This window comes from Leopardus geoffroyi, chromosome D4 (assembly GCF_018350155.1).
Source record: "Leopardus geoffroyi isolate Oge1 chromosome D4, O.geoffroyi_Oge1_pat1.0, whole genome shotgun sequence".
NCBI classification, from domain to species: Eukaryota; Metazoa; Chordata; class Mammalia; order Carnivora; family Felidae; genus Leopardus; species Leopardus geoffroyi.
The window spans coordinates 19,309,384-19,323,805 of NC_059342.1; the positions used below are offsets into that span (position 1 = coordinate 19,309,384).

General features: G+C 42.2%; 1 protein-coding gene across 2 annotated transcripts in view; it reads right to left on the minus strand.

Moving 5' to 3' along the window:
• GNA14 (G protein subunit alpha 14) overlaps positions 1–14,422 on the minus strand; it is a 209,111-nt gene that overhangs the window by 166,330 nt on the left and 28,359 nt on the right. The gene's annotated exons all lie outside the window — the stretch shown is intronic.

Sequence of the window (14,422 nt, forward strand, 5' to 3'; positions counted from 1 at the left end):
CCACGTCGGGGTTGGTGATGACAGCTTGGAGCCTGGGGCCTGCTTTGGATTCTAGGTCTCCCTCTCTCTACTCCTCCCCTGCTCACACGTTGTCTCCCTCCCTCCCTCTCTCAAAAATAATATTAAAAAAATAAAATAAAAGATTCTCCTTCTGATCCATCTTCTTCAGCCAGTTTTCAAATACTGGTCTAGCCTGGTGTTCATGTTCAGTGTTATTAGCAGAAGCTTTCCAAGCATACAGAAAAGTAAGATTTGATAGAAATCTCCCTTTTAACTTTCTCCAACTTTTTTTTATTAAAAAAAAAACTTTTTGGGGCGCCTGGGTAGCTCAGTCGGTTAAGCCTCCGACTTCAGCTTGGGTCATGATCTCATGGTCTGTGAGTTCGAACCCCACATCGGGCTCTGTGCGGACAACTCAGAGCCTGATGCCTGCTTCGGATTCTTTGTCTCCTTCTCTCTCTGCCCCTCCCCTGCTCATACTCTATTTTTGAGAGAGAGACAAACATAAAAAAAAATTTTTTTTTGAACAGAGAGAACCACTTTCCTTTTGTGTTTACTAAAATCTGACCAGTGTATTATAGCCCACTAAGTGCAAGTACTTAGTAAGCAATATAAGAAATATGCAAATAGATTCACACACCAACAAGTACCAGCAATCAGAGAAGGAGGGAAGTCAGTCAGTTGAGAGCATCAGGAATTCTCAGAGAAACTGACATCAGAGTTAAGCCTTGCAAAAAGGAATAGAATTTTTTTGTTTTGTTTTTTACCAGATGTAAAGTCCGGAAGCAGTATTCTAAACAATGGCAATAACACTGGCAACGTAACAGCATGCTTGGAAAAGCCATTGCTATTAAGATCTTGGTTTGAAGTTATTCACTGTCTGATTAGGTCATGTGGTAAAATGAAGGCCCTAGAAGCAAAAGCCACACAACAGGGAAGCGTTGAGTAGGGGGAAAGGAGAAAGGCTAAACCCTGGAGCAAATACCGAGCACCAAGGGTGGAAAATGAGGGCTGAATCTGGCCCAATACATTAGCTCTGAGAGGCAACGTTTTCCTACTTCCCACAAAGACACTACATCTATTATGTATGTAGAATATAGGCTAAATGCAGCTCTGTTGGTAAACAAAATTTGGTCACCATGCAGAAAACAGCTGAGTGGGGACAAACGCAACCAGTTTTGTAATTTAGATATGCCCCGTCCTGAGGGCACAGCATCGTCTAACCCTCGGGCCCCAAGATCATGTCCTGAGCAGAAGTCTGACACTTAACTGAGCCACCCAGGCCCCCATCTCCTTATTTTTAATTAAGATCCATCTGTAACTAGACCTGAATGTCCCTGTTTGGGGGTACTTTCCACAGCTCTCTACTTAAAAAAGTTTTTTTGCAGGTCCAGATTTCTTGAGGTCCAAACATTTTATCTACCTAATGAGTAAAGGAAGAGAGCAGAGTTCAAGCATATCCTTTCCATCCTTGTGATTCAAACCAGGAAAACTTAGTGATCGTCAAATTCTTATTCTGGCAACAGAGCTCAAGCATGCTTACCAAAAGTAGAGATTTTGTCAGTAAAGCTCTTTTTGTTTTTTGTTTTAAACTCTATTTTCTTTGGACAGTTTGGAAGCAATTTATTTCTCCTTCACTACCCACTGGAGTACACAGGTATGTGTGAGGGTTCTCAACACAACTGGGAAATTTGTGGCCTCCATTTTCTCCTTCCTGGGCCCCAAATGTGCAAACTCTGCTTTTCACATGGCAACCTGAATTGCTCGAACATTCCCATGCAGTTGCGCTTGGGACACGCAGGGTTCTCTGGGAGAACCAGAGCATGGAAAAGAACATGAGTGATGAGGAGATCTAGGGATTTGGGGCAAAAGAATGAAGTCAAAGGAAGAATCTTTTTTACTCAAGATTAATCAGTCACTAATATCAGTGTTCACAGACAGAACATTTATTCTGATAGGATAAATAGCATTAGATTAAAACTCTCTGGCCATACATACTGTTTTAGGAATTAAGGTTTCCAATATTTTCAAATAGGGGAAATGACACATTCCTGTAACAAAGTGGATTTATTCTACATAAATACATCATTCTTCAGAGTAGATAGCTCTACAAAATGAGGAAATAGGCTGAAACTTAAGTGAATTTATGCAGAGCAATTAAAGAAAACTTCCTGATTAGTCCTTAAAACCTACTCAATCTTGTTAGTAGCCTATGGGATCTCTCTTGGCAACAGAATCCAAAAGCCACCTTATGGACCGAGGACAACATAGGTGTTGAGCAGTTGAAGGTGGTGTATATACACCTGGTAGAACCCCCTGGCACCTGCTTCCTGGTTGGTAGCATTAAGCTCATGAGAGGATATTAATCGTCTCAACCTCTCCACTCTTGGTAACAAGGCTTCACTTCAATAGTTTCCAGAGCCACCAATGTGCCTGCTTTTTCCCCAAAACTCATCTATCAGCGGTTGTAAACTGATGGTCAGGCAATTAAACCTAACCTAAGGAAGGATTTTGCTCTGTGTTTTGCAATTACAGGATTCCAAGCATCTTTAAACAGGCTCTATGCTCTCTGGCATGCCTTAGTCACCAGTGTTCCTCATCGTCCTCACGCATACACCTTCCCTGTCTGGTCTTATTTATGTTTGAGTTTTGCCTCTCATCCCATTAATGATATTGACTGAGCAATAAATGAGCACTGCATTTGATTACCATCTTCCATAAAGCCTGCATCATGCTCATGCTCTTTATACTTCACTGATGTTCAAGTTTCCATCTTTTAGAAAGACACCATAACCCCCATCCATGCCAATTTCCTGAATCTCTCCACACTATAAATATTGTTCCAAGGTGGACAAAACTGACGGTAGTAACTCACCATTCTCTGACCTCATAGCAGGTGCAACTAAATGCCACTAAGTTTTCATGAATGGTGTAAAACAGAATCTTACCATCAATCAATCAACCAATACTGTGCTTTGTGTGTTATGCTGTCCACTAGGATGTAACCACTAGCCCTTAGAGTCAATTTCTGGGATAGACCTGGTTTACAACATCAGTGTTCCATCCGCTTCCATTCTTCCCAGCTGCAACATTCTCCTTTCCTCTCCCACATGTCACATGTGGACCACAGCCATTCTGCACTCCACCTACAGGAAAACTTTATTCCCCTGGTCATTCTCCTTCCCTTTTTCTCTTATAACCTTTGTGGTTATGGTTTCTTCCTTCTCATTCTAGCTAGACACAGAACTTTCCCAACTTAACAAACTTGATCAGGCTGTCAATTGTACAGGGCTTCATGCAGAGAGGGCTCTGTGCTTGATTTAATGCTCTGTTGTTGCCATCTTGCAATCTCTAATTTTTGGAGAGGATGTGACAGTTTCATTTTTCACCGGCCCACCAATTATGTAGCCACTCCCGAATATTATTTAACCTGGCACCCAACTCATAAACGCCCTACATGCAATGGATTTGATTTCCTCACTGCCAGCTATTTATTGCCTTCTTTAAAGTAGGGCAAACATCTGGTCACACCAGACTCCAGACAAATCAATGGTTGTCAAAGTTTGACCCAGTCAGCAGGCTCATACTGAAGTAACATGGGCATGGTTAGATTCTTCTCCCAAGAACAATTACATTTATATTAAAACCAGACATCACTTCCTCCTGTTAACTAAAGCAATGTCCTTCCTCCTAGCTATTCCACTGTGATGGTTCATGTGTGGAAAATGACAAGTTGGTGTGGGATCTAACATTTGGGTCTGGTGACTGTAATTATCTAAGAGCCATTGATGCAGACCCCAAACCACACCTACCTGTTTATCAGGAATGACCCCAGAATCCTATAGTCCTGATGGAAACAGGAGGAGCTCCAGTGCTAGCTTGGGTCTATGCTTATTCAATCGGGGAAGAACAACCTAAGGGCAGCTGGGTACACAAAGTCACAGACAAAATGTCACCATCACTCACCATAATTCATCTAGAAATTTTTTTTTAATGTTAATTTTTGAGAGAGAGGGAGACAGAGCATGAGCAGGGGAGGGGCAGAGAGGGAAACACAGAATCCAAAGCAGGCTCCAGGATCTGAGCTGTCAGCACAGAGCTGGACACGGGGCTCAAACTCAAGAACCATGAGATCATGACCTGAGCCGAAGTTGGACGCTTAACCAACTGAGCTACCCTGGCGCCCCTGTAATGTAATCTTTAATGTAGAAATAAGTATTTCAGAGCATCATATAAACTCCCCATTAATTTTCATGAACGTGAGATTTCAGATATATTTCCTGCTGACACACGGTTGCTTGAGCTTATGTCCAGGATGCATCCTTTATTCTCCCCTGCTGTTAAGGATACTCTGATGAACAAGTTTGAGATATTCAGTTCTGCTATGCCCAAAACTAGAGCAATGACAAGCTCTCACAGGAGGACAGTCCGTGATTTGTATTTAGAAGAAATCACCTATCTGGTGGAAAAAGAGGTTCCCAAAACCAATTAAAGTGACGACTTCAAAAGTTCAAGCTGAGCCACTCTCATTTTGGTAAAACCCTAGGTAGAAGTGCAAAGTCAGCCAAGGAGAGCGGGATTTTGAGCGGATGCTATTCCTTACACACATCATCACTAAGGTGAATCTGGTCACACGGGCAACAGGACTGGCCAATTACTCTCTCAAGTCCACGTTGCCATGGATATGGTCTGAAAACATGGCATGATCAACTTCACCTGGCTTCTCTCTCATCACTCACCACCTGGTAGTCCTGCTGGCCTACATTTCAGTTCTTATCAAGGAAGCAGAAGAACATGAAGCAAAAACACATAATACAGAGCTCCAAATTCCAGGATCAAGTCATGGCTCCACCATTGGTTAAAGGTGCCTGAGTTTTGGGGCACCTGGGTAGCTCAGTCAGTTGAATGTCTGATTTCAGCTCAGGTCATGATCTCATGGTCTGTGCTGACAGCTCAGAGCCCAGAGCCTGCTTCGGATTCTGTGTCTCCCTCTCTCTGCCCCTCCCCAACTCACACTCTGTCTCTCAATATTAAACAAACACCAAACATTTTTAAAAGGTGTCTGAGTTTCTGCAAAAGGAACATACAAATAATACCTGACTGCCTATTGGATCATTATAAGGATCAAACTAAAGAGAGGAAATCACTATGTGAACTGTAGGATGGTAACCATTATTTTTTCTACCCTCATTGATTTCAGCATTGCCCAACAGTCCAACTTAATAAAAATTGGTCTATAACCCTATAAAAACCACCTAAATACCTCACCGTTCATTTTTAACTAAAATATTTACTATTTTTTTTAATGTTTATTTGAGATACAGGGGAGGGGGAGGGGGAGGGAATGCACACATGTAGGGGAAAGGCAGGCAGGCAGAGAGAGAGAGGGAGGAGACCCCCCAAGCAGTCTGAGTTGTCAGCAGAGCCTGAGCTGGGGCTCGGTCCCACATATCATGAGATTATGACCTGAACCAAAATCAAGAGTCTGACACTCAATGGAGACAGCCACCCAGGTGCCCCAAATTAAAATATTTAAATATGCAAGACCAACTGGGCTAACATGACTAAGGGAACCAGTGCTCCATTTTGTTCACATATTTGTCAAATTTTCTACAATAAAGAGTCTATCTGCATCTCAGCTATGTTAACTGAAAAGATTACCAATCCTAGGATGGAAAGATGGCCACAAGAGACTCCTTACTTCAACTTTAAGTGCTTGGACGAAGATGTTGATACACAGAAGACTTCACAGCCACTCCAGATTTTTAAAAGCTTGGGTCCCTGCCCTTCCATGAAAAAAGCTTTCCTTCCACAACTTCCAGAGATTAGGCTTAAAAAATAAATAGCCCTGGTAAACAAGAATGATTGGCTTCAATTATAAGCTGCAAATGCCCAGCAACGGAGTCTTCCCTTCATGCAGGGAAGCCAGCAGGTGCATGGGAAAGTATGTTCCAAAGTTCTGGTAAGGGAAAGAATGAGCAGAAGGTGAAAAGGTCAAGGAAGAAGAGGCTGGAAACCCCAGAGAAACTTCTCTCAGGCTAAGTCAAAGAGGAAGAATAACCTAGCACACAGCTTTACAACTAGCTCGTGTTTCAGGAACTGGACCTCTGTACTCTGAGGCATAGTAAACCCCCATCGTCTCTTCACTGGACTAGCAGACACCTTCCCACACTACAGTCACTGTCAGGATTTTCTTTTTTCTCCCCATCCCATGAAGAAGAATCTGAGCAAGAATGTCTACTTGGCATGATCGTCAGGGATGGATGTGGAACCTACATTGCACACGGCACAAAGAAATGCTCCATAAACATTTGTGGAATTTTCCCAGAGGTTAGTTTCTGTTTTCTGGTGACATGTTGCATATAGCTTTGAGTCATGGAGAAGGCTCCAAGAACAATCACTGCATCAGCATTGCCATGAGATTTGCTGTTTGTTTCTGTCCTCTACCATGGATGAGGATGAAATAGGGATGACAAAGGCCCATCCAATGAGAAAAGAGGGCAGGATGATGGGGCAGAAACCACAATGGACTGGAAGCCAAGGAACCTTGGTTCTAGTTCTGAGTCTTTATGAATTATGAAGTTTCCTCTTTGGGTGCTGGTTACCTCAATTTGAGATAATCAAGTTCAACTATATGATTTCTAAGTTCCTCCCGTGTTCTCAGATCCTATTATAAGCAGTATTACCTTTCCATTCCAGAAACAAAACTTGGTAAAAGACTATCCAGGACTATGCAATGGCAAAGAGCAATTTTATTTTTTTGAGCAAGAAGACAGACAGAGTGGGAGCCAGGGAGGGTGAGAGAGAGAGAGAGAGGGAGAGAGGAATGGAAGGAGAGAGGGAGAATCCCAAGCAAACTCCACCCAGTCAGTGCACAGAACCTGATGCAGTGCTCAAACTCCTAAAACTGTGCGATCATGACCTGAGCTGAAACCAAGAATCGGACGCTTAACCAACTGAGCCACCCAGGTGCCCCAGCAAAGAACAATTTCTGATAAGTGTAATATACTGAGACACCTCTCCTTTTCCCTTTAACAGAAGAGGTAGCAGGCAGAAAGCCTAATGAACTAGATTCTTCTAGCAAGATGAACTAGATCCTAAGGTGGGCAGCCATGAAATCTAGCAGAAACATTTTAAGTGCTTTATTATTCTCCCCAAAGAAGGAAAACTATTCTCTTTTAGGATCTCGACCCAGAACAAGGCATCTAATTATTCTCAAAAAAGTACCAGCAATTATTTTTTTCTAAGAAAAAAAACTCCTATCCTAAAGAAAATTCAAAGAAGTAATTTTCCAATTACTATGACTAAAAAAAAATAAGATTCCTTTTTAATAAATCTTTTTAGTCCAAGTATGTACAAATCTCTTTCAAGTCAAGCAACATCTCTCCCTACAAACCCATTAAGGTGGTTGTTATTTTTGGAGCTAGTTAATGGATATTGTCCTGTGATTATACAAAACCAGAAACTCAACCTATTGGATTATTTCTTCATTAATATGTACAGCTTCCTTCTTTTTAAAAGTTTAGTGGCCATTACCATTAAAACGAGTGTATAATGAATATCAAAACTGAGATCCATTTTCGGATGCTGTGTCTTCTGCATATTGGTATACCCAGTGTGTCTTAGCAAAGGCTCAAAAGAGAATTGTTGCATGAACGCTGCCATGAAATGGGCTATAAAGAGCTTAATTAGTTGCAGCTCATGGAAGAATTCTTTTCTGGGTAGATGCGCAAGAACAAAGTGCTGTATGGCTCCAAAACTTCATCCGAAGCTTTTTGTTTTCCAACGAGTATCTGGGTCCTTGCAAAATTCTTATGTTAAATCCCTAAACCTTAGTAGGATAACATTAGGAGGTGGGGGCTTTGGGAGTTAATTTGGTTTATATGAGGTCATAGGGGTAAAGTACCCATGATGGGATGAGTGCCCTTCTAAGAAGATGGAGAGACAGAAGAGCTTCCTTTCTCTACCACATCAGGATACATCCACAAAGTGGCCATCCCTAAGTCAGGAAGATGGCTCTCACCAGAACTCAACCATGATGGCACCATGATCTTGGGTCCCTGCCTCCAGAACTGAACAATAAATGTCAGCTGTTTTAAGTCACCCAGTCTGTGCTATTTTGTTACAGCAGCTCAAGCTAAGACACCTCCCCTTCCTTATCTCTATAAGGAAACTTGGGAAAACAACGAATTTGCATAAAATGATTTGAGGTTCTATGGAGCTTCATCAATCTATTATAATAAAAGAATGAACAGATTACCACATAAATAGAGTAAGAGAATTTCAAGTTAGTCACTGGCTCATACACACCAGAGATAACAAGGGACATGCTGAAAAGGCACGAGTAAGAAACCAGAGTAAGTGAAATTCCAGGGGGGGAAAACCCCACTGTTAATCAATGAACAGGGAAGGTGGCTTGCGGAAAACACTCTTTAAGGCAGATGACTCAAGTACGCATGAATGGGAGTTGGGATGGCTTAGTCAAAGTTCTAGAGGAAGGCATGCTGGGTCCAACCCATTCAGGTATGCCTTAGGCAGCTTAACATCATCTGTGCCTCATAAAGAATGGCTATGAAACCAGAAGTTAGTTTCCTAAGGAGACCAACTCCCAAGACCTTCACCAACATTTCTGACTGCCCAGTATCCCTTCAATGCATACATGCTGCTCTCTATTCGTTTCTTAGGGCCGCCATAACAAAATATCACAGATTAGGGAGCTTAACCAAAAGAAATTTCTATTTCTGGAGGCTGGGAAGTCCAAGATCAAGGTGCTGATCACTGCTATTCCTGTGAAGAGCTTTCTTCCTAGCTTGTAGATGGCTACCTTCTCAAGATGTCCTCAGACAATGGGGGGGAGAGAGAGACAGGCGGGGGCAGACAAAGAGCACAGCTGCACAAGCTCTCTGGTGTCTCTTCATGAGAGCACTCATCTGACTGGAGTAGAGCCCCACTCTCATAACCACATCTGACTGTATCTGCCTCCTCAAGGCTTATCTTCAAATATATCACATTAAGGATTAAGTCTTCATCCTATGAATCTAGGAGGGACACAACCATTCAGTCCAAAACATGCTCCTCTACACTCACCAACCAAAGCTAAATAAGCCATTCATTCAATAATGCCAACATCTGTAAGAGTTTGATTAAATACAGGTAAACTACCTCTGTTATATATTTTTGTTATGTTCTAGACTAGAGCAGAGAAAAACAAGAATCATCTATTTTAACAATTTGTGAGATAAAAGATCAGACTCTTGGGGGCACCTAGGTGACTCTGTTGGTTAAGCGTCCAACACCCGGCTTAGGTCATGATTTCACGGTCTGAGTTCAAGCCCCGCATCGGGCTCTGCATTGACAAGTCAGAACCTGAAGTCTGCTTTGGATTCTGTGTCTCCTTCTCTCTCTGCTTCTACCCCACTCGTACTCTGTCTCCCTCTCTCTCAAAAATAAATAAAGATTAAAAAAAAAATTAAAAAGACTGGACTCTTACTTGTGATGGAGCAGAGAGGATTTAACATATTAATGCCCCGGGGTGCCTGGGTGGCTCAAGCAATTGAGCATCCAACTTCGACTCAGGTCATCATCTCATGGTTTTTGAGTTCGAGCCCCACATCGGGCTCTGTGCTGACAACTCAGAGCCTGGAGCATGTTTCAGATTCTGTGTCTCCCTCTCTCTCTGCCCCTCCCCAACTCATGCTTTGTCTCTCTCCCCCCACCCCTCTCTCTCAAAAATAAATTTTAAAAGTTTAAAAACATTAAAAAAAAACATATTAATGCCCTTATTTTCCCCCATCTCACTTGTATTAAAAAGGGTTCTGGTTTCAATCAAGGTTGTCCCTCTCCCCTTGAGGATGATTTTGCCCTTGTCAAACTGGGCTTTTAACAATGTTATATCAAGATAGAGGAGGAGGAATGAGAAGTGGTAAAGAAACACTAAGACTGTACCACATAGCTTATGGCTTTAATCCAGCTACATTTGTTTTAGCCAGTCTTATTCTCAATAGTTTTCGAGTTGCCTTAAAAGCAAAGTAAGATGATGGCTGTCAAGAACTAAGAAAGATCTTGAGCACCAAAGTGGCTCAGTGGGTTAAGCCTTCAACTCTTGGTTTTAGCTCAGGTCATGATCTCATGGTTCGTGGGTCTGAGCCACACATTAGGCTCTGCGCTGACAGTGCAAGGCCTGCTTGGGAGTCTGTCTGTCTGTCTCTCTCTCTCTCTCTCTCTCTCTCTGCCTCTCTGGCTCCTGCTCTAAATAAATACAACATAAAAATAAATAAGAAAGATCTGAGATCTGACTCTAACAAGTTAGCTGCCACAGTTTTCATGCACAATGGCAGAAGACATGAGACTCCAGGGTCCAAGACAATGAACTTTATTGCTCATAATATAGAAAGAACCATGAGCATCGGCAAATTTTTATCAGTTCTTCTGCCTCCAAAGTCCCAAGAAGCCCATGTGAACAGGACCAGATGGATGCCTGAAAGCTCTGTGGCTGCATTATAGGAAAATCCTGGGCTTAGGAAACTTAAATTCTATATAGTGGGCAATAAGACAACCTGTTGTTTTTATCTGGAGAAAGACACTTTATCTTTCAGACTGTTTATTATACCAACATCCTTGAAAATAAAGTACTGGCAAAAGGCTATCAGTAGCTCGCTTACAAGACATGCAGAATCATGAGAGGTCCATGGGAAATTGCCTCCCAACTCTGGCCAGTGAGGTGGAAAGGAGAGATTTCAGACAATGAATATCCCTTGACTTTACCCTCCATTTGTACTGCACTCTCTCCAGCCCTTTTCTTACATGTCACTCCCAAGAAAAAAGGAAGAGGCAAAGCAAGGCAACACAAGTGAGAATTCATTATTCTGCTGGTGGTGGATTTGGGTAACTTGTCTTTCTTCTTGCACCCAACACAGCCTGATGTTCAAGCTAAAAATGAGATGATGATATTCTGGGTGACCCAAACAGCATCTAGCCATTTGGACTTCTACAATGAGCTGCTATTATGTTCACAAATGTACTCAGAATGCTCTCATGATCTAGAATTTTCTAAATTTCAAGTGCCCCAACAAGGTACTAAGGACCCATATCAACACACAACTGAAAAAAAAAGAAAAACTAAAGAGGAAACATAGTAGTGCCAATGAAAATATAAACAAAAAAGCTACTGAATGCTTATTTAAAATCAGAAGCAGGGCACCTGGGTGGTTCAGTCGGCTGAACGTCCGACTGTGGCTCAGGTTATGATCTCGCAATTCATTGGTTCGAGCCCTGCAATGGGCTCTGTGCTGACAGCTCAGAGCCTGGAGCCTGCTTCAGATTCTTTGTCTCCCTCTTTCTCCACTCCTCCCCTGCTCACACGCTGTCTCTTTCTCAAAAATAAAGATTTAAAAAAAAATTTTTAAGTATAAGCTATGTGAAAGACCTATATGTTAATCTTACTTGATTTTACAAATAAGGAAATAATGGACTCCTAAAAAAATTAAGTCACTCACCAAGGGTCATATAGACAGAAAGTAACAGATGGAATATAGACACCAAAGACTGAGCTCTGATAAAATCTACTATTTTGTCTCTGAAAAAAAATTAAAAAAATAAGATCACACCCATCTACAGAAGCAAAAGCAAAATCCTCCCCCAAGACCATAGCTAGCAGGTAGCCAAGATGACACAACTATGGAAAAGGTTTTCCCCCCAAGATCATGTTCCAGATCATTTCTACCAACCCAGAAAGGTAGGCAGCTCCAAATAACCTGTATCTAGCAAGGCCAAAAGCTTCCCTGCAAGATCTTGTGCTCTTTGAGTCTATAACCAGGCCAAATATGTAATAAAAAACACAAAAACAAAAACCAAGTGCAAACAAATACAAAGACACACAGGCAAAACAAAGTAAGACAAACACTCATTCATGGGCTTGTAGAACATGAACTGGCCTCAGGAAAATTCCATTATAGTTCGGTATGTGCTAACCATTTGCCACTGAATTGCTCCATATGCTTCCCCCCTACCCCAGTCTTCCCCTAGAACAAAGCAGGATCATGAAGAACGTGAATCCAGTTGGGAAAGGGGCTCCTGGCTGGCTCAACTGATTAAGCATTCCATTCTGGATTTCAGGTCAGGTCTTCACCTCATGGCTAGTGAGATCGAGCCCCATGTTGGGCTATGTGCTCATAATGTGGGGCTTGCTTGGGATTCTCTCTCCCTCACTCTCTGCCCCTCCCCTGGTTCGCACAATCTATCAAAATGAGTAAAATTCGGGGTGCCTGGGTGGCTTAGTTGGTTAAGTATCCTATTTCAGCTCAGGTCATGATCTCGCAGTTGACGAGTTCAAGCTGTGTGTCAGGCTCTGTGCTGACAGTTCAGAGCCTGGAGCCTGCTTCAGATTCCGTGTCTCCCTTTCTCTCTGTCCCTTCCCTGCTCATGCTCTCTCTCAAAAATAAACATTAAAAAAATTTTTTTAAGTAAACTAAAAAAAAAAACAATTTTAATCCAGTTGGAAAACATGTTGGAGATGACAGCATCATTTTCATTAAAGATTAACAGCTGTTCCTCCCACAGTATAAGGGAAGAAACAGCAGCTAACAGCACAGTCAGTGAGGGGAGCAGAGGGGTTATTGTTGAACTTGTTTAAAAATAGACCAGTAGAGAAGGCAAGGTTCTGTTGCAGCAACGAATAAAACCCAAGATCTTGGTGACTTAACATAGCAAAAACTTATTTTTCACTCCCATATATCAAGCCCAATGTCCCTGTTCGTAGTTGGGCAGCTTTCCTCCCAAGTGATGACTCAAACCACCGGACAGTGTGAATCTTGTAGCATTGCTCTCTTTAGCTAATGGACTCAAATGTGACTACACAAAAAGATTAAGAGGACTGTGACTAGGGGATTTATTATGGGCTACATATTTTTTATTGCCAAAGAGGTGGTACTTCCCTAGGTAGAAAGGGAAGACTGTAAGTAATTTTCTGAAGATCGATTTCCCTTTAATGGCTTAAAAACCATTTTATCCTGATGTACCAATTAATAAATGGAAATGGTACACATCACCTGCTCCCACATTCCAATGACCAACACTAGACACATGTCCCATCCATGTCACTGTGGCTGTTATACAGTCAGCCAAACCGCCCTGGCTCCTCCATTCTTGGGGTGTCTGGGTCCAAATCTCCTATCTTGGTGTTTTCTCTAAACCCTGGTGCCCCGTGAGCCTCAATTTTGACAGTGTGTCACATTCAAATAACCACTAATGAGTCAACTAATGTGGATTTAATTCTCCAATTCCATCCCAATGTTTACAAAATGCCAACAGGGAGGTGAATTCTTAACTTTCAGAATGTACTCTCAGAATGATCGCTCTTCATCACTGTTACTTTTAGTATTTTCCACAATCAGAAAAATGTTCCTTGACACTTTCCTAGTCTCAACACCCCATCCAGAGAAGCCCTCCTGACTTGGCTTTTCCCTGTCTTTCCTCTCCCCCACTTCAGTTCTGTATTACCAATCAACTTGGCCTTCCTCACCTCTCCTTAGCATTCTCGCTGCACCATCCACTACCTGGATTTTACAGATCCAGAGCCTATCAGCTGATCTAATCAAAAAGAATATAGTCCTCGGGGCGCCTGGGTGGCGCAGTCGGTTAGGCGTCCGACTTCAGCCAGGTCACGATCTCGCGGTCCGGGAGTTCGAGCCCCGCATCAGGCTCTGGGCTGATGGCTCAGAGCCTGGAGCCTGTTTCCGATTCTGTGTCTCCCTCTCTCTCTGCCCCTCCCCCGTTCATGCTCTGTCTCTCTCTGTCCCAAAAATGAATAAACGTTGAAAAAAAAAAAAAAAAGAATATAGTCCTCAAAGAGGAAGATGGGTGTGATAGATTGCAAATACTCTCAAATGTAAATGCCAAAAGTATGTAAAGCAACAGAAGCCAGCCTGCCTCCTAAAGGGTTATAGACTTGGAAAGACCAAGGGGTTTAAAAGTCTAGTTTAACCAAAAATCCACTTACATTTGTCTATCTTTTCTCTGTACATGCAGTTCTTGGCATAGAGAAAGTTCTCAACTGCCAGTGGAATAAAGTTCTCAAATTGTTGAAACAGATGTGCCAAGAACACTATCATAGAACCTTTATACAGTAAGAAATGTGACTGGCCACATGATTCCTTCAACTTTTCAGAGAATAAATTCTCCCAGTGCCTCTCATCAATTATCCCCAACTGAGAGGTAAGAGAAAATGTTTTTTAAGCCATTGAAGAGAAATCAGTCAGAAGGGACATTTATTTACAGTCTAGAACATCAGAAGTGCCTCCTCTCTTTTTCTACTCAAGTACCATGGATATGTCAAGATCTTGATCAGTTCTTCCCACCTCCGGCCCAAAGCCTTGGGAAACAGCACATTCTGCTCTGCCCTCACCAGGCAATCGGAAAGTGTTTC